This window comes from Lissotriton helveticus, chromosome 2_1 (assembly GCF_964261635.1).
Source record: "Lissotriton helveticus chromosome 2_1, aLisHel1.1, whole genome shotgun sequence".
Lineage (NCBI taxonomy): Eukaryota > Metazoa > Chordata > Amphibia > Caudata > Salamandridae > Lissotriton > Lissotriton helveticus.
In genome coordinates, this window is record NC_136059.1 from 2,052,638,798 (window position 1) to 2,052,666,317 (window position 27,520).

General features: G+C 42.7%; 1 long non-coding RNA gene across 1 annotated transcript in view; it reads right to left on the minus strand.

Annotated features, from left to right (window-relative positions):
• LOC144820007 (uncharacterized) overlaps positions 1-24,039 on the minus strand; it is a 352,699-nt gene extending 328,660 nt beyond the window's left edge. Inside the window, exon 1 of the long non-coding RNA XR_013607667.1 lies at positions 23,825-24,039. This is a non-coding gene — a long non-coding RNA (uncharacterized LOC144820007). The remainder of the gene's footprint in view (positions 1-23,824) is intronic.
• Positions 24,040-27,520: the final 3,481 nt, after the last annotated feature.

The following is a 27,520-nucleotide window of genomic DNA, read 5'->3' on the forward strand; positions in this document are numbered from 1 at the left end:
TATCCGTGAATATATAAAATATGAGCATCTGTTGGGGTTGCGCATTAACTGGGGCTAATCGTCTGTCTTCCCACTCACATAGAGTACCTTGTCGTTTCAGATGGAGTACCCTTTGGAATGGATGACAGAACCGGTTAGGTACTCAGGGGTCTGGATCCACTCTGACCTGGAAGTTGTCCTGAGGGAGAATTTTGGTAGGGTCTTGAACACTACAGAAGACCAAGTGAATTGATGAATTGGGCTGCCCCTTTCTCTCACTGCCAGAATAGCAGTAATAAAAATGACCGTTCTTTCCTGGTTCCTATACCTCTTTACAAACGTCCCAATCAAAGGTAACTAGGGCCTTTTTTCGCAGCTTCGCTCGACTTTAAAATGGCTGGTCTCGGTGAACAAAAAATCCAGATACAGCTGGAGCACCTTGACTAGACCTTACGCACAGGGGGGGGGGGGGGGGGGGTTGCAGCACCTGATTTGTATCAGTATTACTTATGTGCCCAGGCACAATTCGCCCACTATTGTTTTTTTACGCCCCCTTTCATTCCACATGTGGCGGTGGAGACAGATGATATGGTACCTCACTGCTTAGTGGCTCTGATATCTAAAGATAAGTTCACCTACCCATTCTGAGACATGTGCCGGGCTGACTTTACCGCTCAGGCGTGGCGTGCGATGGCGAGACGCACAGGTAGGCAACCAGGATACGCCCCTGCCTTGCCACTAGCCCATCACTCTAAACTTTCGGTTAGTCAGGAAAAGGGGATGCTGGAAGCATTGGCGAACACCATGGGAGATGTTTACCCGGAAGGCACCTGTATCCTAATGGAAGAGTTGCGGGAACAAAGTTCTTGTGACTTAATGTCAGTTTTTGCATATTACAGATTATGCAAGGCACTTAAGGTTTTTAACTCTAGTCACCCTACCGAACCGGTTATCTTGCGGCCCCTACAAGCACTACTGTCCGGCCCATCGCAGGGCAAGTTGGTTACGCGACTATATAACACTTTGCATTCGGACATGGCACCAATATCCAGCCCTGCTTGCTTACGCTGGGAACAGGCTCTGGTGGACACTTTTAGTGAAGAAGACTGGGAGTTCTGTTGCTCTATAACTAGACAACTAACTGCTAACTTTAACCCCTTCCCTGCTGGGCTAATTCCCCCGCGGTGCGGGGGGGAGGGGCGTTGCGCGCGGCGGCGTGGTGCTCTTGTCGAGCTCAGCTCATCACGCTGCACAGCAGAGCTGTGCTCATGACTAGCTGAGCTCGTCATGACTCCACCCCCTCTATGGAACGCCCCGCAAAGGAAGGGAATTATCCCCGGGTGGGTGTTCCGTGGCGGTTATGACGAGCTCTGCTCATCATGAGCACAGCTCCACTATGCCTCATGACAAGCTGAGCTCATCATGAGCGCCGAAAATTTTAATCTACGCATAGTACACTTTAAGTTTCTCCAACAAACATACTACACGCCGTTACAATTACACAAATAGGAATTACGAGAATCTCCTACTTGTAAATGCTGCGAGCGCAGGAGGCTGACTTTGGACACCTGGCCTGGGGCTGCTTCAAAGTTCATGAGTTTTGGGCGATGGTTACACAAGCCTTAACACCTATGGTGCTTGAGCGGGTGGATTGATCTCCCCAGTGCTGCCTGTTAGGTTTGGTGAAGCCTTTACGGCCCCAAAATAGGAAGCAAGTTTTAATTGCAGCATCAGTGGCTAAGAGAAAGGTAGCCCAGACTTGGGATAGTACATGATCACCGAAATTGGATCACTGGATTAAGGACTTGGGGCCCGATGTAGGTGGCAAATACTGGTCGGAAACGCCGAATTCGGCCATTTCCGACCGGTATTTGGCATCTTGAGATGTAGGGGGCCATTTTTACAGATTCAGTAAATTTACCGAATCGGTAAATTTACCGAATCTGTAAAATACCGAATCGGTATTTTTACCGATTCGGTAACGGCCAGATGTAGGTGGGACTCTTCAGAGTCCCTATGGCCTTACAGAATTGGTATTTTACCACCCAATCCAATTGGGTGGTAAAATACCGATTCCAGGTGTGCATGCACATTTGTGCATGCACATCTAGCCATGTGACAGACAGACATGCCCTTAGGGCATGTCTGTGTGCCACATGGCAAACATGCCCGTCTTTGGGGTGCTAGAGGGTGTCAAAGTGACACCCCCTGCACCCTTGCTAAAATCGGTATTTACCGAATCTGTAATTACAGATTCGGTATTGCCCATTGAGTCCTATGGGCTTCAGGGCCCATAGGATTCAATACGCAATACCAAATCGGTATTTACAGAATCGGTAAATACCGAATCTTAACGATTCGGTATTTACCGAATCTGAAATACCTACATCTCCCCCCCTCTAATTTACCACTTCTAAAATACTGATTCGGTATGATTCGGTATTTTAGAAGTGGTAAATTAGATTTACCTACATCGGGCCCTTGGTGTTCTGCAGAGACCAACTGTCTTGTTATGCCGAAGACCTTCCAACACCATCCAGGCCTAACGATGTTTGAGTGCCTCTCACGGCATATCTTTTATCTAATAGTTCTGGAGAGGCAGGGGATCTGGACTTACCCCCGAATGTCACTCCTGTAATATAAACTGGTATGGGTCACTGACCCAAACTGGTATATGTTCGCCTCTTGGGTGTTGCTATGCCTATTGTCACCCAGGGGGTGTGGGGGGTAATGTTGTGCATCACTCAGGTGTTGTATGTATCTTTTTTGAAAAAGCAAAAATAAAATAATTTTTAAAAAAAGATGTTCGCAAAAGAAGTTATACAGGATCAAGTAGTGGAGAAGTCCAATAGTAAAAAGTTGTTGACAGTAGCAAATCTAACATTAGATAAAGCTATTGAAACATCATATGGCATAAAATACTAAAAAGGCTCATAGCTTGCAGCCTGAAGACAAGGCAAAGAAGAAGTGGTCTAAAAATGAGGAGAGGATAAAACCCACTGGAGTGCTATCATTATGGGTGTAAAAACCATTTAGGAAATTCTCCCACTTGTCCATCAACAAATTGTATAGCAAATGTAGGAAAAAGGGACATTTCATGAAAGTGTGCAAAGCAAAATGGAGTAAAGAACCAAAGCCATCTAAGACTGTGAACACAGTTGGGAAACCTTCTGATATAAGTAGCCAAACTAATTTGGATGAAGGCAGCGTGGGGTTCATGGTGGGGAAAGAGCAACACAAACTGAGCCTGCCTATAATTGAAGGGGGAGATGTCTCACTAGTAAGTGAGCCTATCATTAAGAAGCCTTATTGCATAATTGATGTGAATGGAATCAGCGTCAACATGATGGCAGATTTGTTATTCAAGTTAATTGGTGTGGAAGAATGAAAGAAATTGTGGAATGTGCAATTGAAGATAAAGCCTGTAGCGTATGGAAGTAAATCTGTTGAGGTGGTTGGTGAGTTTGATGCTAGACAAAACTTCAACTGGAGTGTGGCAGAAGGCAAAGTGTATATGGCTGTGGAAGGCTCATGTTTACTTGGTTGGTTAGGTCAGAGAAACCTTGAGATAATGTTGGATCACAAAAGAACTGAACAGGTTATTTTGTGTAATGAAATGATGGAAGTGATGTCTGCAGGTAACAATGTCTGGGCAGAAGTGTTTGGCAGTGGGCTGGGCAAACGTAAAGGGTTCACGCACCAGATTCATTTAAAACCAAGAGACGATCCAGTTATGCACAAGGCAAGAGATGTCCCCATTGCCATCAGGGAAGAATTGAAGGAGAAACTCAGAAGGGTATGTCAGCAAGACTTAATTGAGCCAATCGGGAGCTCAGAATGGCTTTTGCCAGTTGTACTGGCAAGGAAGCCAAATGGTACATTGAGAATGTATATCAGCTTCAGAGACCTGAATGAAAGACTATGTGTTGATGGGCATCCTCTGCCCAATATTTCTGAGACGCTGACCACATTTAAAGGGTAAAAGATTTTCACTATACTGTTAGAAGGAGCATGATAAGACTAGCATGAGTGTTGTCTATTTGAAGGATAAGGGGGTCACTTTAAAGCCAGGTAAGTGCCAATTCGCTGTAACTAGTATGGATTATTTGGGACACAAATTGTTGGCCAAAGGGGTAGAGCCAAAGGAGAGTTTGGTGAAGGCTATTAAAGAATTCCCGGTACATCAACATAAAGACCAATTGCGATCTTTCTTTGGAAAGCTTGAATTGTATGCACATTTTGTGCCGAAGTGTGCAGAAAGGAAAAAAATGATGAAGATGTTGATAAAGTGAAATGTAAAGTTTAAGTGGTTGGTGGAGGTAGACATGGAGTTTTGCTTAATCAAGGAAGAGATAGCAGATTCTATACCACTCAAGTAGTTTGACATCCATGATCAGTGCATCATACTAGCTGATGCCAGTTAGTATGGCTGGGAGCAGTGTTGATGCAAACATGGGATGGAAGATATGAAGAAGTTGCATTTGCGTAGCGTGCGCATCGAGGTGCAGCAGGTGCATATTCTATTATAGAGAGAGAACTATTGGCGAGTTGGTCAGGAGTAAACCACTTTAAAAGTATTTGTGGAGGTTGGAATTCACTTTGCAAATTGACCACAAACCATTGGTCTATTTTTTTACCACCCGGGGTGCCTGCAGAGCAACACCTAGGATAGATAGGTGGCACTACAGGCTGCAAGAGTTCTAGTTCAAAGTGGAGTATATACCAAGGGTGAAGAACAACTTTGTGGACTGTTTGTCATGACTGCCTTTGAAGGCATAGGCAAGTACGGAAAATATAAAGACAATGATTTCTGTTTTGTAGCATGTATAATGACAGATGAAATTAGTAACATAAAGGAAGAGGAATGGAAAGAAGTGGTGAGACTGGATATGGTACTACAGAGTTAATATCATACCTAGATATGGGTGATCTAAAGGGAGAGTGGATTACTCACTTACGGTGTGCAAATAGGTTTCTGCAAAATGAAGTGTGTCTAATAGTGTGTCTAATAGTATAATGAGATGTGCACATTTGTTGTTGGTGCCTTAGGGCATACAAGCAAAGGTACTGGAGTTAGCACATGAGGGACATGTGGGAATGAGAACAATGAAAAGGAGAATCTGGGATACTTTTTGATGGCCAGAAATTGACAAATTAGTGAAGCACTGGGTAAAAGAGTGCGTTGCTTGTGCTCTGAGTGATAAGTCACAGGTGATGGTGCCAAGTCCTGTGGAGGCTGCGCCAGTGCCGGAGAGACTGGTGCATGGGCATGGACATTATTGAGCCAGGAATATGGAATTGTATTGATAGATTAATATTTTCGGTGGCCCAAAGTAAAATTTCACATGGCTAAATAAACTTTGGAAGTGGTGACATTTTTACATGCTTTGTTCTTAAGGGAAGGTTCTCTGACTGAGTTGGTGATGAATAATAGCATACAATTTACATCTGAGGATTTTAGGAAGTTTATGAAGAAGTGAGGTGTGCAGTATGTGACCACCTCCCTGTACCAACCCAGGAAACATGGTCTTGTGGAGAGGTACAACCAAGTGATTAGGGACAACGTAAAATTATCATTGGTGAATAGGTTGGATTGGAGCAGGGAGCTGGATACACACTATACACAATGCAGTCACAGGTTTATCACCCTTTGCATTACTCGGGGGCAGGTTGTCTGCAACCAAATTAATATGTCCATGGATGAATGGATTGAATTTGTCAGAGGAGAAAAGGGTGCATGTTGAAGAAAAACATATGGTGGCACAAGGAAAATATGTTTTTAAGAAGGAGGAAGGGTGATTGAAAGTCAAGGAGGCAGATTGGGTCAGAGTCAGACTGGCAGCCAGAATTGCAACAGGGCATTCAAAATGTTCTGATCCAAAAAAAAGTAGTGTCTGTGAAGAGGAATGTGGTCAGGCTTCAAAATTCCAAATGGTGGAATGAAGAAAAGCTGTCTGTACTAAGAAGGTCATGAAGCATGAAGGGAAGAGTCAGGCTTGACTTTCATTGTGTAGTGAGTTGTATTGGAGAGCCAGCATCTGGGATAAGCCATGTGCTGTGGTTTCTAGAGACAAGAACCGTCCGCATACAAGAACTCCTAAAGAGAGAAAATCATCGGTGTGGTCATGTGACTATGTATCATAAAATTGGTTGAAGAATTAATGTGTGTAAAAGATAGTTAAAGGTTAGTTGTTTTTTGTGTATAAAGGAAAAATGTGTTGGGTTTAGTTCTAGGCACATGGGGGAACGCAGAATGTATGGAGGAATATGGAATTTTCATGACTGAGGCCACTCCCTTTTTTACACCACTCTGCAAAGCAGCTCTGTGGCGCTTACTGGAGGTACCTGGTGGGCTAGTTGGACCCCAGGAACCCTCATGATTCACCAAGATTAGACTATGGAAGCACCACTCTTTGCGGTCTCCCCAAATACAAGTTGGCTCCACTGAGGGCTTCTCTTAACACTGCGGCAAGATTTGCATCAGGATCTAAAAGAAACAGCCACATTTCTCCGACCTTGAAAGCACTGAATTTGCTACCCTATGAGGCTAGAATACAACTAAAGGTTGCCTGCATGACCCATACAGCACTACATAACAATACACTCAGTTACCTAGCTCTTGGGGAGCTGGATAGCTGTGTATCCCATGCTCCAAAATTGGGAAACAAGCTAATGTCAAGCTTGCTATATGCTGATGACCTGGTCTTAATCAGCAGGACACCGATTGGTCTTCAGCATCTACTAAACAAAACAAGCAGATTTTTTACTCGGAATTCCCTCAAAATAAACCTCAAGAAGACTAAAATGATGGCAGTCAACTACCAGAAAAAGAAGATCAATAGTTCGTACCTTGACGGCCAACGTTTGGATCAAGTACAAAGTTATAAATACCTGGGAATTCTAATGGATCATAAAAGCTCATTCAAACTTCAGTTAGAATCCATGCAAAGAAAGGGGACCACAATATATTTAGCACTGAAGTCACTGAAGAGACGGCTTCCCGACCTCACGCTCGATCCCTTTTTACAGGTCCTGCGGGCCAAATTGCTGCTGACATTAACATACGGTAGTGAGGCTCTAAAAGGTAAAGATGCAGCCGTTTTAGACGTTATAATAGCCAACTCCTACAGAGCAATTTTTCACCTCCCAAAATTCGTCTCCCCGGCTCAAATCCAGTTGGAATTTGGGATCCAAAGACAAACAGTAGAAAGAAGAAGCACTTACGTCAAAAGTTGGCACAAAATCCGAAGTGCTGAGGCAGGATCTCTAAACTCTCACCTATGGAAAGCCTTGCTTAATCAAGAAAAATGCCCAGCCAGGGACTACCTGTTTAAGTCTATTCAGGTTCTGGGCCTATCTGAACACTGGGCAGTTCCAAAGGATCATCTTTCTTTCAAAAAAGCAGTGAGAAAAAGAACATCTATGCTATCTGTTTTAGATGACAAAGCAACTCTTACTAAAAAGGCCCATGGCTGGATAGTGCTTAGTGACTATGTAAGGCTAAAACCCCAAGCTTACTTGAGTGCCGGAATCAAGATAAGTAGGAAGGAAAACTTTCTAAGGTTGCGCCTGGGAGTAATTGCAATCAAACCTCACCTTCCCCCATGGGAAAGAAGGAAGGCACTCTGACTTGTCGTCTATGTGGAAGTGGGAAGGAAGACATCACTCGCGTTATCTGCAACCGCCCCAACTTAAAAGACATAAGATGCACTTTGCTACGTCCTTTTTTTAGGTATCATGGACTCCGGTCCTGTAGGCAGGCAGTTAAGCTTTGCTTCAACCCCAGTAACTCCAGCTTAACTGTCGGCTTACAACATTTTTTGAGATGGTAACTAAGAGACTTAAACCCCTGTTGTCCGAAACCCCCTAAAATGTTTTTTAAGTGTAACATTAACTCACTATTCTGTTTTAGTTGTACTTGCACTTTAATTACCAAGACTCCAACCTGGACAACGGACCTGGTTAAGCTGTGCCATCTGACCGGAGATGTTATGGTACTTATTGCCAGACAGCATTACATTAGTCGTAAGAGTCTATGATAATCTCTTTAAAAACAGCTAATTGTATACGCAGTTGATGTCCTCTTTTACACTATCTGGTTTTAATTGCTTTTAATTGTATTTATATGTGTACAATGGGAATGTCCTTTTGTAATGCATTTGCAAAGATTTTAATGAATCAAGCAAAATAAAATATCTTATCTTATCTGGTGGGCTGGTTAGACCCCGGGGACCCTCATAATTCACCAAGATTAGACTATGGAAGCACCACTCTTTGCGGTCTCCCCGTGTAAAAGTTGGCTCCGCTGAGGGCATCTCTTAACACTGCGGCAAGATTTGTATCATGATCTAAAAGAAACAGCCACATTTCTCCGACCTTGAAAGCACTGAATTGGCTACCCTATGAGGCTAGAAACAAATAAAGGTTGCCTGCATGACCCATAAAGCACTACATAACAATACAGACGTGATCCTATGCTGACATCGAGTCATCGATACAATCCTCATATCACTGGCTACCTCTTGTGGATTGGAAGAGAACATTATATGTTTGTTTATTTCCTCAATACTGACCTAAGGCTCAATAACTGTATATAATATAATGTTCTGTTGCCCTCTGGGATCATCATATGTTGTCCACTGGTCACCCATGTTATCTTATGCTCTTTACCTCTTTTGTAAGTAATGATGAATATCAAATGTGTGTATACTACCTCATTTCGTATGTCTTTATTACTATATACTGTAAAGCGCTCTGCTACCCTTGTGGGTCAAGTTCGCGCTATATAAAACCTTATGAATAAATAAATAAATGCACTCATACACCTATACAGACAGTCACACACCACCACTCATCCATGGAGTTACTCACACACTTAGTCAGTCATGCAAAGAATTAATCACACTCCCATTTACTCACCTATACAGTTATGCACACACCACCTCACTTTTTCATACAGATACTAACGCATACTTACTCTCTTATATAATCACTGATACAAGTACACACTCATCCATACAGCCACTCTCACAATCTCTGACTCTCAGGTATAGTCATTTATATACACTAACTCGCACAGACACTGCCTTTTACATATGTAGTTACTTGGACACGTACAGCTGAGACATCCATTCACTCACCAACACACCCATACATGCACTCACCCACGGATACAGCTGTTTCCACATGCACTCTTGAACCCATACACCCAGTGTATCAACCACTCACACATCTATGCGCAGTCACACACTTCCTACCCACCCACACACACAATCAGTCTCCCATACAAATACTCGGGCATATAGACACTCATGTAGCTACTGACCAACCCATGCAGCTGCTTACACAACAGACAGACTGATACAGACATTCACACAGTTTAGTCACTAACCCAATCATTCGGTAAGACACATTTAATCACTCACTTATACAGTCAGTCACGCACCTTTATCAATGTTTCTCTTTTAAGTGATAAATCCAACAACAGAAGGAGTGACATCCCAAATGGCAGCTGAACCCTTCACAATAGCGGATGCTGTGAGTTTACAAACTGCTTACCAATTAACGCACCAGATAGAGGAGACAGATCTGACGAATACTCAAGTAATCACTGATATAGGAATCCCGATTGCATCTCATTCAAGAACGAATTTTAAAAGTAAATCAAAATTCCTCCTAATAATCTATCCAGGGAACCGAATAGATGTATATCACGACTTGGTAGTGGCAGAACTTGAAGGGCTTTTAGAGCTGCTCGTTCTTGTTCACTCACATTTTCTTTGGTAGTGTTTACATTGCTCATGGTTTCAAGTTCTGCCACTACCAAGTCGTGATATACATCTATTCGGTTCCCTGGATAGATTATTGGGCAGAATTTTGATTTACTTTTAAAATTCGTTCTTGAATGAGATGCAATCGGGATTCCTATATCAGTGATTCACTCACCAACACACCCATACATGCACTCACCCACGGATACAGCTGTTTCCACATGCACTCTTGAACCCATACACCCAGTGTATCAACCACTCACACATCTATGCGCAGTCACACACTTCCCACCCACCCACACACACAATCTGTCTCCCATACAAATACTCGGGCATATAGACACTCATGTAGCTACTGACCAACCCATGCAGCTGCTTACACAACAGACAGACTGATACAGACATTCACACAGTTTAGGCACTAACCCATGCTTTCAGTAAGACACATTTAATCACTCACTTATACAGTCAGTCACGCACCTAAAAAATCCTCCATCCAGACACTTATACACCCACTCGGTCTTCAATACACCTTGGCATATGTATAAAACATATTTAAACTTTACAGAAACACACAGTCACTGAATGATGTCATCAGTGATGCCACTGACCATGTCATAAATGATGTTATATGTGACATCATCAGCAGTGCATTGCGGGTGCACAAGTTATAGTTAGCTGAAATAACTATAATGGTGGAATTTCTCTGGTTTTGTATGAGTGAGGTGCCCAACTAACTATAATATATATAATATATATATATATTCCAAGGTTCTACCAACAACGGCCCCCTCGACTGACAGTGCAACAAGAGGACCATATATAGATATATATATATATATATATATATATATATATATATATATATATATATATATATATATATATATGTATATATATATATATATATATATCCACAAAAAAGGTTGCCCCAAAGGAAAGCGCCGCCGGCAGGAAAGTGTAACAAACTTTATTGAGCACAACTTGCACGCTCACAGTAGCAGAAATGGCATCAGCAAGTAGTCCAGGCCAGACGCGTTTCGGGAACGAGGTTCCCTTCTTCAATGGCTTGTGCTGCATGAAAACAAAGACAGCGTTTCTCCTCACACTTATTCAATTCAGAGACCCCGCCCTATGGGCGTAACCATACTAGTGGAATTCTGGTTCTCGTAGTGTGGGAACTTCTTTCTCAAGTGAGTCCATCTTTGATTCAAAATTAAAAGCAAAAGTATTGTCCAAGTGGCTAGATGCGCATTTTGCTTACACTGCTCACTCTGCTTTTCAGTTATCACTTGTTGTGTTCTGCCTCCTCAAAAGCGCTGGCATCATCATGGCGCCAACGTGGGCCCGCTTGACTGGCGGTGGGCTTCTTTCCGCGGCTGGGCACAGCCGCTACTAATCCACAAAAAAGGTTGCCCCAAAGGAAAGCGCCGCCGGCAGGAAAGTGTAACAAACTTTATTGAGCACAACTTGCACGCTCACAGTAGCAGAAATGGCATCAGCAAGTAGTCCAGGCCAGACGCATTTCGGGAACGAGGTTCCCTTCTTCAATGGCTTGTGCTGCATGAAAACAAAGACAGCGTTTCTCCTCACACTTATACAATTCAGAGACCCCGCCCTATGGGCGTAACCATACTAGTGGAATTCTGGTTCTCGTAGTGTGGGAACTTCTTTCTCAAGTGAGTCCATCTTTGATTCAAAATTAAAAGCAAAAGTATTGTCCAAGTGGCTAGATGCGCATTTTGCTTACACTGCTCACTCCGCTTTTCAGTTATCACTCGTTGTGTTCTGCCTCCTCAAAAGCGCTGGCATCATCATGGCGCCAACGTGGGCCCGCTTGACTGACGGTGGGCTTCTTTCCGCGGCTGGGCACAGCCGCTACTAATCCACAAAAAACGTTGCCCCAAAGGAAAGCGCCGCCGGCAGGAAAGTGTAACAAACTTTATTGAGCACAACTTGCACGCTCACAGTAGCAGAAATGGCATCAGCAAGTAGTCCAGGCCAGACGCGTTTCGGGAACGAGGTTCCCTTCTTCAATGGCTTGTGCTGCATGAAAACAAAGACAGCGTTTCTCCTCACACTTATTCAATTCAGAGACCCCGCCCTATGGGTGTAACCGTACTAGTGGAATTCTGGTTCTCGTAGTGTGGGAACTTCTTTCTCAAGTGAGTCCATCTTTGATTCAAAATTAAAAGCAAAAGTATTGTCCAAGTGGCTAGATGTGCATTTTGCTTACACTGCTCACTCCGCTTTTCAGTTATCACTCGTTGTGTTCTGCCTCCTCAAAAGCGGTGGCATCATCGTGGAATTCTGGTTCTCGTAGTGTGGGAACTTCTTTCTCAAGTGAGTCCATCTTTGACAGACAGTCACACACCACCACTCATCCATGGAGTTACTCACACACTTATTCAGTCATGCAAAGAATTAATCACACTCCCATTTACTCACCTATACAGTTATGCACACACCACCTCACTTTTTCATACAGATACTAACACATACTTACTCTCTTATATAATCACTGATACAAGTACACACTCATCCATACAGCCACTCTCACAATCTCTGACTCTCACGTATAGTCATTTATATACACTAACTCTCACAGACACTGCCTTTTACATATGTAGTTACTTGGACACGTACCGCTGAGACATCCATTCACTCACCAACAAACCCATACATGCAATCACCCACGGATACAGCTGTTTCCACATGCACTCTTGAACCCATACACCCGGTGTATCAACCACTCACACATCTATGCGCAGTCACACACTTCCCACCCACACACACAATCAGTCTCCCATACAAATACTCGGGCATATAGACACTCATGTAGCTACTGACCAACCCATGCAGCTGCTTACACAACAGACAGACTGATACAGACATTCACACAGTTTAGTCACTAACCCATGCATTCGGTAAGACACATTTAATCACTCACTTATACAGTCAGTCACGCACCTTTATCAATGTTTCTCTTTTACGTGATAAATCCAACAACAGAAGGAGTGACATCCCAAATGGCAGCTGAACCCTTCACAATAGCGGATGCTGTGAGTTTACAAACTGCTTACCAATTAACGCACCAGATAGAGGAGACAGATCTGACGAATACTCAAGTCATCACTGATATAGGAATCCCGATTGCATCTCATTCATGAACAAATTTTAAAAGTAAATCAAAATTCTGCCCAATAATCTATCCAGGGAACCGAATAGATGTATATCACGACTTGGTAGTGGCAGAACTTGAAACCATGAGCAATGTAAACAATACCAAAGAAAATGTGAGTGAACAAGAACGAGCAGCTCTAAAAGCCCTTCAAGTGAACCCCCTAATCGAAATAAAACCGGCAGATAAAGAGGGTAACACAGTCGTCCAAAATAAAATAGACTATGTAAATGAAGCTAATCGGCAACTTAATGATGAAACGAATTACAAACTATCGCAGACCAATCCAACTGCCACGATGATGCAAACACTACACAAACAAATCTGCGAATGGTATGATAAGGGTTTACTAACCAAAGAAGAAAAAGACTTTTTGACAGTTTTGCACCCGATTACACCAACGATTTATTTTCTACCGAAAATTCACAAGACTCTACACAATCCACCAGCCCGACCAATTATTTCCAGTTGTGGCTCTTTATGTGAGAATATTGCATCATATGTAGACTATTTCCTGGCACCCCTTGTTCAGTCGCTCAGTTCATTTATAAAGGACACTGGAGATTTCCTTTTTTTATTAAATATTTATTATTGAGAGTACGTGTATACATAATACAAAACAATATACATTTGTTTCCAGATTTGAACATACAATATAGCAAGAAGTAGCAAACCTAAACAAATTATAAACAAGTAAATAAAACATGAAATCCATTGCGGGAAGAACTTTCATAGTTAAGTCATTTTAGATCTTAACCGATACTTATATTAACTCTCATTCCCTTGACCCCTCATCCTTATAGTTCTCCATCTGGCCACTGGTGCCCACAGTCGTAGCCCCATGTCTCTTGTTTTGAAACCCTTATGCTCGTATAGAGCACCCTCGATGTTGTGGATGCCCAACAGCCTACATATCCACATTTGAAATGTTGGGGCCTCTAAATCTTTCCAGGCAGCTGTTATTAGTATCCGAAATACTGCTACTGCTATAAAAATCAAGGCTTCCTCATCAATCCTTAATTTTAAATTGATATCGCATCCAAAAATAAATAAAGTTGGGGATAGAGTTATTTTGACTTCTAGAAGCCCCTCTAAGAAAGCCATTATCTCCTTTTTAATGGGGTTGAGTTTCTCGCAGCCATAGAACATATGAACAATGTCTGCAGGACCTTTGCCACATCTGGGGCAGTCACTATCAGCCCTCATCCCCCACTCAAACAACTTGGATGGGGTATAATACAAATTAAATAGGGTTTTAAAATGTTGAGCTTTAAGATTGGAGGAGCGCAGAAGTCTCTTATCAAAAGTAAGATCTCTATCCAAATAAATCTCTGGATCCTCCAATTTCTCAGCCCAGGCTGCCTCGGTCTTAAGCATGTCATCTGAAGAGCTTTCCATAAGGATTTTATAGAATCCATTAATTTTCCGCCCACCTCCCTTCAGATAGTCCAGTAGATTGCTCCTTTCCCCCAAAGTAATTCGTGGTCTTACTGATTTGATTGTATTTACCACCTGAAGGTATTTATATTCTTGCCCTTCATGTAATGTATATCGCAACCTTAAATCAGACAGTGATCTGCATGCATCCTTCACCATTATTTGCCCAAGTGTTACAATGCCTTGCTGCTCCCAGTGTCTCCAGGATCCATCCATGCACAGGTTTGGGAAAAGGCCAGAGTTCCATAGAGGAGTATGGTGGTTATACCTTGGAATACCCATTACTTTCTGCACAGATGCCCAGACCTCTGCTATACCTTCGAGTATTCTGTACCGTGATTTCTTATAATACCTTCTTTCCGTTTTTCTCAACAGAATCCCAAATGCTTGATCACCCAATGCCAATTGAAATATTGATGGAATATCATCAGGGCCCCCCTCCTTACTCGCCCTCTCCTGATCGAAAAGGATTGCCATTTCTGTAAGGAGGCAGGACCAGTGGTAATTCCTGATATTAGGCATACCTAACCCTCCCCTTTCCTGAGGTAGAGACATATACTTGTTTGATCTTCTAATCTTGCCATATTGCCACAGGAATTTCATAAAGATTGCTTCAATTTCCTTTATTAATTTATCTTCCAATTTAAATGGGATAGATCTAAGTTTGTACAAAATCTTGGGGAACATAGTCATTTTGATAACGTTAGCCCTGCCTATTATTGATAAATGAAGTGTATTCAATCTCCTTAACTCTTGTTCCATTGATTTCAAGAGGGGTGTAAAATTATCTCCAACTATGTTCCCTGGTTGTGAATTAAGTGTTATACCAAGATACACCACCGAATTGACATGCCTAGCATCATTTTTAGTTATATTCTTAGAACACAGAATTTGGGTCTTAGCTTCGTTCAGTCGATATCCTGACAATTTCCCAAACAAATTTGTCATGCTCACGATTTCCCTCATAGCAGATTCCGGATTGTTCGTGATAACGGCCAGGTCATCTGCATATGCAAGCAATTTTGTTTGAAATCCTTTTATAATTACTGGTTGTATCTCCATGTTAGATAATATCTGTGTAATTAGTGGGTCTATATACAGGGCAAATAGAATAGGAGAGCAAGGGCAGCCCTGCCGAGTGCCTCTCGTTATATTAATTTTCCCAGAACTCCCACCCATCAACTGAATCTTGGCTGAGGGAGTAGAATACATTGCCTGCAAGGCCTGTCGGAACCTTGGTCCGAACCCCCTCTCTTCTAAAACCTTCCATAGGAAAGACCACCTCACCCGGTCAAATGCTTTTTCTGCGTCTAGGAGGACCATCGCGGCCCCTTCCCCCCCGGCAGCGCAGACACTGGAGATTTCCTTAGAAACATAATGAACACAGAGTGGCATCCGGAATACTGGCTGGCAACAATAGACGTTTCTCTCTATACATCGATACAACATGATATAGGACTGAAAGCAATCAAATATTTATTGCAACAACGTCCTATTTCAGAAATCAGACATACGAACATGTTGCTCGACATGATAACTTTTTGCCTGACCAATAACATCTCCCTTTTCAATAGAAATATGTACGCCCAATTATGCGGCTGTGCAATGGGCGTATCTTTTTCCCCAAGCTATGCCAATCTCACCATGGGATGGTGGGAGAAAAACATAGCTTGGGGAGAGGCAAATGAGCAATATACCACGGATGTGGTTTTATGGCTCAGATTTATTGACGACCTCTTTCTCCTCTGGAAGGGTCCAAAGAAAAAACTAATTGAATATATCGAAATTTTGAACAATAACAATGTAGGACTCAAATTTACCTATAACATCCAGAAGAATACAATAGACTTCTTAGACACCAAGGTATACATAAAAAATAACAAATTGAATACAACTGTCTTCAGAAAAAAGACCTCGACAAATAGTGTTCTTTACGGGACAAGTTTTCATCCAACATCTCTGAAACGAAGCATCCCATACGGAGAGTTTCTCCGTATGCGACGGAACTGTTCTGAGGATGAAGAGATGGAAATCAAGTTCAAAGAAACCAGAGAACGATTCACTGCTCGTGGATATAAACACTCAGACATGGCCCACGGGGAACAAAGAGCAAGAACCAGAACGAGGACCGAAACTTTAATACCGAAAAATAAAGAGCCAAACTTGGATGATGAAAAACCACGATTGATACTCACATATTCGAAAGAAAGTTTCAAAATAAGACAAATACTGACCAAATACTGGAGTGTACTAAAGAAAGACACGGAAATTGGACCAATTATTGGAGAGAGACCACTGATAGTCTTTCGCAAGGTTCCATCAATACAAGACACGGTGGTCAATAGTCACTTCCAAATAATCACGCCTCCAACTTGGCTAAAGAAACGACAGCATGGATTTGCAAAGTGCCAAACATGCAAGGCGTGTAAAATTGGTCAGAACATAAAAAACATAAAAGATCTAAAAGGGCGAAACTTTGAAATCAAAGATAAGATAACATGTGAGTCACAATTCGTCGTGTACCAACTTCAATGTTTTTGTGGCAAGAAATATATTGGGTCAACAACTTGCCCACTCAAAAAAAGAATACTTGAACATATCAGATTGATTAATAACAATGATTACAGTTATGCAATTGCCAAACATCTGAAAACACACCCTGGAAAAACCTGGAAGGATGTGAGATATGCAGGCCTGGCCATTATAAAAGAAAATGAACGAGGCGGTGACAGAGTGACTAAACTATGACGCCTTGAATCCAAACTGATAATTAGATTTAAGACCAGAACCCCGATGGGACTGAATGCGGATGATGAAATGTATGTGCACTTATAAACTGTATTAACATCTGATATGAAATTGCGAAATGAACTGTAACCTTGATGAGTCTAGTCAACTAAAATGCTCTTTGAAAAGTAAGAAGATTTGGTATATCTTGATGTCAGAATGAAAAATAAGCCAAGCATGCAATTGAAGGAAAACAGTTTAATTTCTTTTTCTTTATTCTTTCTTTGTCAAAGTGTGGTAGGCATGCGAAAAAAGCATACGCAGTGTAGGGAAGAAAATCAGGCACTTAGCCATAAATTACCCAATGACTTTTACAGTCATTTAATGTGAAGGCATAAACAACAATGTTAATGACATACTCAATGTCAACATGATATGCCTCACAACTTTGTGGTAAATCATCACAAACATACCCAATAAACTAAATCTGCAGTTTGCTTAACTCGCGAGTCACCAATGCAGTGACAAAGTCAGTTAAAATAACATGAAACTGTTCTTGCATACTGATCTCACAATGCACCCTAATCTGATATGTAGGATTACTAGTATAAATATACAACACAAACGATGGACTAACGTTTGATGACCGTGATCAGGGACTTGTAATAGTCCGAAACGCGTAGGTGGAGAATGCCTGCTTGAAACCAACTGAAGTGGTGTGCGGCGTCTTCTTGAGAGAAGTAAACTTGTTTTGAACATTTGAAGCGAGGTCGTCCCGATCCTCGCCGCCAGCGCCAGCTAATAGGACGCTCCCCCCGCCTGGGACATTTGCTCGTGATATATATATATATATATATATATATTACCTACTGGCGATAGCCAGTAGGTATATATAGTTAGGATTTTTTCTCTATGGGATTTCTGAAAATTCTATGTCTAATAACATTGGCGTTTGTGGACGGAATTGGCTGAAATTGTCAGGAAAATGGCACATTTTGTTTCTGAGCAGCCCCTGAAAATTTGGGGTGGTTTCGTCAAGGGGGAGTCGAGAAAAAGGGGGGTCCCAAAACGCGTTTTTCCCATTCATTTTTCCATAGGGCGGTTGGACTCACTTTTAGCTCGAACGGCTGAATGGATTTACATGAAACTTGGCAAAATTGTAGATATGGTTTGCCCGACGTGCTTTTGCTATGTCTCAATATATGTGCTCCAGTGGATTTTGAGAAATTAACATTTTAAAAAATATATATATCTGTAACAGCGCTCTGGTTAGCGCCCCGGTTCGCGTACCTGACGCGTAACGGAACTTCGCGAAGCGAAGCTGATTGTCCCTTCCGGTGGCTGTCAACATTCTAAACAGTCCGGAGCGGCCGCCATCTTGTCTCTCGGTAGGATCGAGAGACAAGATGTGGTGAAAAACGAAGGGGGAAATGAAGGAAAGGGGGCACGGTAGACCCCTCCTGACCCCCTAGGATTGAGGGGGATATTAAAGTGCCCCGCGGGGCAAAAAATAAAAAAATAAAATGTTTTGCGATTTTTTGCCGTAGAGGCGCGTCCCGGTACGCGAACTGGGCAGCTCACCGGGCAGCTAACCGGGCAGGTAACCGGCAGCGTAGCTGTCAACATTGTAAACAGTCCGGAGCGGCCGCCATCTTGTTTCTCGGTAGGTTCGAGAGACAAGATGTGGTGAAAAACGAAGGGGGAAATGAAGGAAAGGGGGCAAGGTAAACCCCTCCTGACCCCCTAGGATTGATGAGGGGAATATTAAAGTCCCCCGCGGGGCAAAAAATAAAAAAATAAAAATTTGCGATTTTTCGCGGTAGAGGCGCTTCCCGGTACGCGAACCGGGCAGCTAACCGGCAGCGTAACGGGAGTCCGCCATCTTGTGTTTTTGGAGCGTCCGGTTCGCGTACCGGGTAGCGTCCCGGTAAGCGTAACAAGGGGAAAACCAAGAGAAACAGTAAAAAAAAAATTAAGGGAATAGATTTCCAGCAAACTTAGAAAAATTGTAGGGACTGTTTGTTTGATGTGCCTTTGCAAGGCCTCAAGATATGTGCACGTGTGGATTTTGTCTAATTAAGGTTAAAAAAATATATATATCTGTAAGCGTGGTCCGGCGCGCTTACGTTACGGGTTTTGTTTGCGCTGCAGAGCCGATACGTCACGGTTATGCGACGCGTCATGAGGCGTCTCACGTGGCTACGTGATACGTCACATAATAAAGAATATATTTTACAGATATAGATATTAGCTTTTAAAAAACCAATGAAATTCACTGAAAAAAACATAGGTTATAGACCATATATAGTTAGGAATTTGCATTTACAAAACCTTGAAAATTCACTGAAAAAACCATAGGTTAGAGACCATAGCTGGACATTTAGGTGGACATTTTTATTGACATAAAACCAATGAAATTCCATATATAGTTAGTTGCACTAACTACATATCGCGCACCCGCAATCCACTGCTGATGATGTCACATATTACATCATTCATGATATGGTCAGTGACATCACTGATGACATCTCAAATGACATCACTGATGACATCATGACACACCAATACCAGTTACTACATACACACTCACTGATTCCTACGTCTACACACACATTCACTCATTCACCCATACAATCACTCATACATACAGTCACTCATTATTACAACACTATCATATGCACTCATACACCTATGCAGACACTCACACACTGCCACTCATCCATGGAGTTACTCACACACCTAGTCAGTCCTGTAAAGAATCAATCACACTTCGATTTCCTCATCTATACAGTTAAACACAGAACACCATACTTCAGTGACATCACTGATGACATCACTGATGACATCTCAAATGACATCACTGATGACATCACTGATGACATCTCAAATGACATCACTGATGACATCATGACACACCAATACCAGTTACTACATACGCACTCACTGATTCCTACGTCTACACACACATTCACTCATTCACCCATACAATCACTCATACATACAGTCACTCATTATTACAACACTATCATATGCACTCATACACCTATGCAGACACTCACACACTGCCACTCATCCATGGAGTTACTCACACACCTAGTCAGTCCTGTAAAGAATCAATCACACTTCGATTTCCTCATCTGTACAGTTAAACACAGAACACCATACTTTCACACATATACTAACACATACTTACTCTCTTATACAATCACTGATACAAGTACACATTGATATGCACAGAGTCACACACCTCCCAGCCAGCCACACACACACTCAGTCTTCCATACATCCACTCATTCTTCAATATGTAAAACATATTTAAACTTTACAAAAACACACAGACACTAGATGACGTCATCAGTGATGTCATCAGTGATGTCATTTGAGATGTCATCAGTGATGTCATCAGTGATGTCACTGACCATGTCATGAATGATGTAATATGTGACATCATCAGCAGTGGATTGCGGGTGCGCGATATATAGTTAGTGCAACTAACTATATATGGAATTTCATTGGTTTTATGTCAATAAAATGTCCAGCTAACTATATATGGTCTCTAACCTATGGTTTTTTCAGTGAATATATATATATATATAAATATTGGGAACTGTGAGCAAAAAGAGACACAACTCGACCAGGGGGGCATTTGAAAAAGGAAAAACCCCCGAAACGCGTCATGCCCATGGTCTGATGAGAAAATAAAAGGTGGATGTTTCACAAGCCCCGTGTGCTGCCTGTTTCTTTCTGCTGGAGGAGACGTCTTGGGCAATATTCAGCGTGTTGCAAGTGTTTAGCACTCGTGCTGAACCACACGCAAGGTGTGCACCCCCCGCAAGTGTCTAATGGGGGTCGCAAAAAGGAAGACCCTCTGACTACCTCGCATCAAGCCTGTAATGGACAATGCTGTGAATACAGTCCATACTTACATGGAGTTACGCCCCTACTTCATTGGCGTTTCCTTATCCAGGACAGACGGAAGTGCGAGGAAGGGGGAGAGGAGTGTGAAAGTCATCACCTGAACCCTGAACAAACGCCACGGCTCCCACCAGACGACATGGCACACCGGCTGCGGACTGAACAAAGAAATTGAGCCGGTAATTGGTATCGCCGCCGGCATGCACATAATACTGCATGCTGGGAAATGCAGTTTACTACCCAAGGCAGAGGCGACTCCATGCCGTGTTTGCCAGGCAACCCACACTACTTTAGAAGGTGGGACGGACAATTGGGAACTGTGAGCAAAAAGAGACACAACTCGACCAGGGGGGCATTTGAAAAAGGAAAAACCCCCGAAACGCGTCATGCCCATGGTCTGATGAGAAAATAAAAGGTGGATGTTTCACAAGCCCCGTGTGCTGCCTGTTTCTTTCTGCTGGAGAAGACGTCTTGGGCAATATATATAAATATATATATATATCATATATATATATATATATATATATTTATATATATATATATCTATATCTATCATCACAGTGGTGGTTACTTTTACATAGGAAAACATTATTTGGTTTGCTTATATTTTTGGCGCCTTTGGACGAATCTTCACGTAACTTTCCAAAAAAAGTCTCATCCACCTCAGCTCTTTCCTGGAAAGTTTCAGGGTGATATATCAAGCGAAGACAGAGAAAAAGGGAAGCCCAAAATCCATTTTCCCTGTTCATTTTTCCATAGGAAAACTGAACAGTGATACTGCAAAGAATGCTGAAGTTAATTACACCAAACTTGGCAGCAAACTAAATGTTGGTCCAGAAAGTGTGATTTTTATGATTTTGAGTATATTTATGTGGTAGTTTTTTATGAAATCGAGGCTCAAAATGTTGTATATCTCATGCAGAGGAAGATCTGAAGATCCAGCAGGTCTTAAGATAAGCTCTGATAGTATGGTCTGCCTTAATGTATGCTTTATACTTTACGATCCAGGAAGAACCCCCTCGTGTACCAGTAAGAACTGTTTACACTTATTACAGCCAGTGCTTGAAAGGGAAAAATAGAACTGCAGGAACTCTGTACCAGAGTACCTGCAGAGTTCCTGAGAAGTGCAGGTACTCTCCAATTAAAAGTATTACGTCACTCTTGAGAAGTGCCAGTATTCTCCCTCTTAAAGTAAATAAGCGCCGGGAATCAGTACCGGCCCATTTAAAGCACGGATTTACACCGGATATTGGCATAGCCTGTGCAGCCTCGCTCTGTAAGGTACAGAGCACCGCGGTAGCATCTTCAGCTAACAGCATATTGATTTATGTCTCACTTTTTGGCTCTGGCAGTCTATGATAAATGAGCGACGGTGCTTGTGCTTGGCAATGGCCCACTCACAGTCATACTGCATTTATGTCATACGAATGCTTCCGGACAGGAACAGAGAGAACACGGCCAAGCAGCAGGAGTCACGTAGAAACGTGGATGCCACGTGCGAGGCGGTGGTCCACTCAGTGGGAATAAACGACAATTCTCATTGGACATAAGGACAGCTTTTCAAGTAGGTGTAAGCTCGATGTGGCTGTTGTAAAACTGTGCTTCATAAATCCCTTCCTCTGAAAAGCATTACTCTTTTATCGAAGATGCAGAAGTAGGTCAAATGCGCGCCTCTCTTGAATATAAGTGCTGATGGGAAATATATGCAATGCTTTTTATACCAAAGCCTGTGTGTCTGCTGAAAGAATCCGCCTATATGCAGTATGCCTGTGAATGAGTAATAATTATAAACAGGGCGCTTAGAGTACATTTCTGCATCAACTCTTAAATATTCGCAGACCTCTTGAGATCCGTGAGTAACTTTTTGTTTGACAAAGTCGGTGTTATGGCATTTTATAGGGCGATGGACTGACTTGAAGAGTGGGACATTTTGAACCTGAGTGTTCCTTTTTACTGGTGATTCTTGAAGTGAGCGTGGCAGATACGGGCGTCCCCACGCCGTCCACTCAACAAACCCGACAGAACCGAAATTCTAACGGAATCCCTCTGACAACCTCCTCCCAACCCCACTCATTTTCGCCCACCGCACCAAACGTGCAGACGGGTGCGTCTTTCGCAGGCTAGGTAGTTGGGACAGATTTACAAGCGTCTTGCGCCACTTTTGCGTCACTTTTAAAATGGGAAAATTGACGCAAGGGGCTTGTAAATCTGCCCCTTGGTGTATACCAGCGCCTGGAAGACGGTCAAAAGGCAGATAGCGACAGATGTGAAATCCAGCCGCGCTTTCAGTTAATGCATCGGACCTCTTTCTCGCTACCACCCGGGTAATTGGCTCTCTATCCGAGCAGGGTTTTGCGCAGGGTTTCCACATATATGGTCGTCTTAACAAAACGCATTCTGCTTGTTAACGTTTCATATAAGGGGACCGCGCAGGATGCCCACCTTCCTTCTTCAGCAATGGGAGCTTGAGGAATATAGCATGATAATATTCACAGTCAAACGCCAAATAGAAAGAACCCTGTTATTGGGCTGGTTGACTCTGCAGATGCGCGCAAAAGATTTTCTATGTACTAAAGTGCAGTTTTCGACTGCTGACAGCGTCTGCCCGCGCAGCACGCGTGGGAAACGCGCCGTTTACCTCCATGCCTCCCAGGTGGTACAGTATGCTAATGAGGCACTAAAGAAACAAGCGTTTTTGGCTGTAATTAGTAAGGACACGTAGAAGAGAATGGAAGTCTGTCTACACATACACCATGCGCTGAATATTTCAGGGTACCAACAAAGACAAAGTGTATTAAAAAGAAAAGGCACGTACCTGAGTTATCTCGGGAGACACTTCTGTCTGTGGGTTGTACTGTGTGTCACAAAAGCACACCGCGTGGGCAAATGGAGTGCAGGAATACGACGGCCGGAGAAGAAGGGACTTTTAGATCGATTCTTGCTATTTCTGCCTCTGTGCCGGTGGAGATTGTTGAGGGGAGAGAGTGGCAGAACTCAGTCCTGCAGCGGCATCTTTACGCGTCAGGGATCAGATTCCCACGGAGCAACCTAGCAACACATCACCTTTAAATTATCCATCTGGGGGTGGGTTATTGAGCATTTCATGAAATAAATGCAATTAAGAGCAGAAACCACAGGAAAAATGCTTTACGCAGAGAGAGCTTAAGACGAAAGGTACGCTCCAGTCCGCTCTCAGTTGGAGGGGTTCTGGTTTTTGTTTGCGGGTCAGCGCCATCTTGTGGCCGAAGGCATTTATTATTATTTTATTTTGGCTCCTGTTCAAAATACTTCACAGTAAAATGACAGGTGTCAATGACATAAGTCTGTTACTTTCTAAACAAAATACAATCTCTACCTTTGCAGACTTTACAGTTAATAGATCGTCAATTTGATTGCTTTCTTGACATTTTGAATTAAGCTTCAGCGTGAAATTGGCGCGTTTCTAATATAGAAACGTCACCTGGTATTGCTTTTTTGCAATCACCATATTGACAAATACTTGTGTATTGATTTGTAGTGGCCACACTGGAATTCTGAGTATATGAAAGCCTACGTTGGTGAAGCGTTTTTAGAATGCCATTGTCGGCGTCCTTCAATAATGTGTGCACGGCATGCAAGATAACGCAGCTCTACGGAGTCCCTGTGTGCCCGGATTACGCACTGAAGACCGCGCAATGACGAGCATTTCATATCTTGCAGGTACCTACCTGGCTTCTCGAAAGCCCCAGACCTGCCTCAGTCAGACTGAAAGGCCCGACATATATACTCGGCCAAGAAGCTCTCCTGACCGTGACAGAGCGTATTACCCTTCATATGTTTCTTTTAGAAATGTACACATTTTTATTCAATACGTCCAAACACAAAAATATGGCACATGACCTATAAAAAGTGGGAACTCTTTTTCTCACATTTTGAGCCGAGAGCTTCTGAGCGTAGATCCCACTGGGACGTGCACTCACTGCTAGACACGACGTTTACAGCTCCTCCGCCCTGTCGGGCTCCGAGCAGCTGCTTTAGCAGAGGTGTGAGATACAGAGAGGCAGAAGAAAACCGAGAGGAACCGATGCACCTAATACGCCCACTGAATTTAGCACATCGCGAGGAGACATGCATAAATATTTCAATCTATTCAACGAGAGCTTATGTCACCCCCACGAGAAAACGTTCAAAAGCGTTTCATGTGTGTACGTGTAAAACAAGCCCACTCGCCTTACAGTAATGCGCCCACCGAGTACTGAAATAAAAGCGCTAGCAATGTTTCGGTGTGATGAGCACTACCAGCAGCCTGAAAGTTCCCTGCCCTGAGCAAAACCTTCGACATTGTCGCGCAAGAGTTACAAATTGTGCTCATTTATCCTCTTTTTAGTCTCTTTTTTTAATCCAAGTTCTCCATTACAGATGTGTGTGCTCTTGTGCCTATTCTCCAATAAAGACCTCAGGAGAATTACCAATACCTCATGGGAGGGGTCAGCTCTTTTAAAACCACGCAAGTATTTCTTTTATATCCAAGTTATTTGGTTGAAACCAAACAACCGAGGATGTAGTCACTTCAACAAGTGCACACAATTGTGCTCACTGTTTTCATATTACAGATACATGAAATATGAATATTTCTCTTGGAAAAATAATAGAATAATATAAGATAATATTCACACTGACAAGTGATCCTCTATTGAGTATCCCACACGACACAGTGCCTCAATCATACACAGTCACACAAAAGACCCCAGACCCAACTGGTCAATTATAGTGCATGTAGTATTACAAAGAAATGCGTTAAAAGGATTTTTATTTGTTCAAAAGATATCTATCTCAAAATCTCAAGACATTCATTTGATTTAGAACACTATTGGCCTTTTGGTTAACTGTTTATGTGGGTTTATACAAGATGGTCTATACCTAGCAAATCTTGCATTTATTGGTTATTGTCATTGGAATAATACAACACAGTCTGTAGCAGTAAAGCCTATATAGTTCATTGCTTGCTAAAATCAAATCATTACAATGGGTATAATAAGCAATAATTGTTCTAAGCAGATCTCACAGGTCTGGGCGGATGCATACAACATGCTCCTGAGATTCAACTGATTTGCCGCAACCCCTAAACACAAGGTCATCTGTAGAGCGCCTCCAGGAAGGTAGATGTTTCAGAAAAAGCCACTCACCCAGCCTGAGAGCAAAACATATCTGTTTTTGATATACGGAGTACGCGCAGGCCAGGTGTGGCAAGGGAGGGGCCAGCTGATACAAATTTATTACTGCCCATGCATGATTATGTTTGGCTAGAGTCTCTCCGTCTAACATTCTGGAACACAGTTGGATTCGCTTCTTGATGCGTGTTGCAAAGTCAACTTGTGCCCTGGGCACCCCCCAACTTTTTGCTGACTGATACTGGTGGTAACTGACTCTGACTGACCCTGGGCTCTGCCTAACTAGTCCCAGGGCCAGTGCTATGCTGAAAGAGACACATTAGAATACAGTTAAAACACCTACATACACTAGGGTACACAATGGTATGTTGGGGTACGCCTGTGATTGGCATGACCTCCCCTATAGGGCCCTAGTAGATAATAGGGCAGGGGGATTGAAACTACCTAGAAGTCCCTCGTACAGTAGGACATGGCAGTTTAGAGGCCAACAGTTCTTTTTGCACTTGCATGTGTGCACTGCTGAAGCCTGAGGTCAGTTTAAAAACAGCCCTGGATGCCAAGACTGCTTTTAAAAAGTAAATTGTGCCCAAACTCGACCTTGGTATCTGATGCACTTAAAATGGATTACCTACAATTGTTGTTGCTTATTAGGGGCCCCTGCATCTCCCCTAGGTATTCCAGGGGTTGGGGGGGTCAGGTATTTATAAGGTACACCCTTATAAAATGAGTTTTTATATGCCTGGGTTGAGGGAAATTTCACATTTCACTCCCCACATTGTGGTAAAGTGCTGCTTAAATTCGAATTTGATGCTAGGAGCACTGTGGAGGGAGGATCTGCAATATTTCTACAGATTCAGCACCCCTAAATTGTTCCCTAGTTGCACATGGGGTGGGGTTCCTGTAGATATAAGGCACATACTTATAAAATATGTTTTTGTAAGTCCTGGTGCTGGAAAATAGGCCTGTGTCATTTTTCCCATTGCAAATCCTCTGCTACATTGGTTAACATGGTAGGAAGTTATTGATTAATAACTCTTGATAGGAGAGGGTTAGAAACACAATTTAAAGACTTCCCAGAATTGTATTAATAAATTGAACAATATCATATTGTTGAATTTCTCCTAAGGTGTACATACAAGAAGTTATAGGACTTTCTTGTTTGTAAGTCCAAATTCAGCCTTCTAGAGGTCTGCCCTGATTAGTCAGAGTTAAGTGGATTAGCTAGGCTGCCTTGAAGAGGTGATAAAGAGCCCCTGGGGTCAACCAGCTCTGCTGGAATGGCAGTGTGTTGTTCCATAGGAATACCAGGCCAGGGGGAGGAGTTGTAAACCATGCTCTTCAAAGAGGAGAGCAGAGAACAG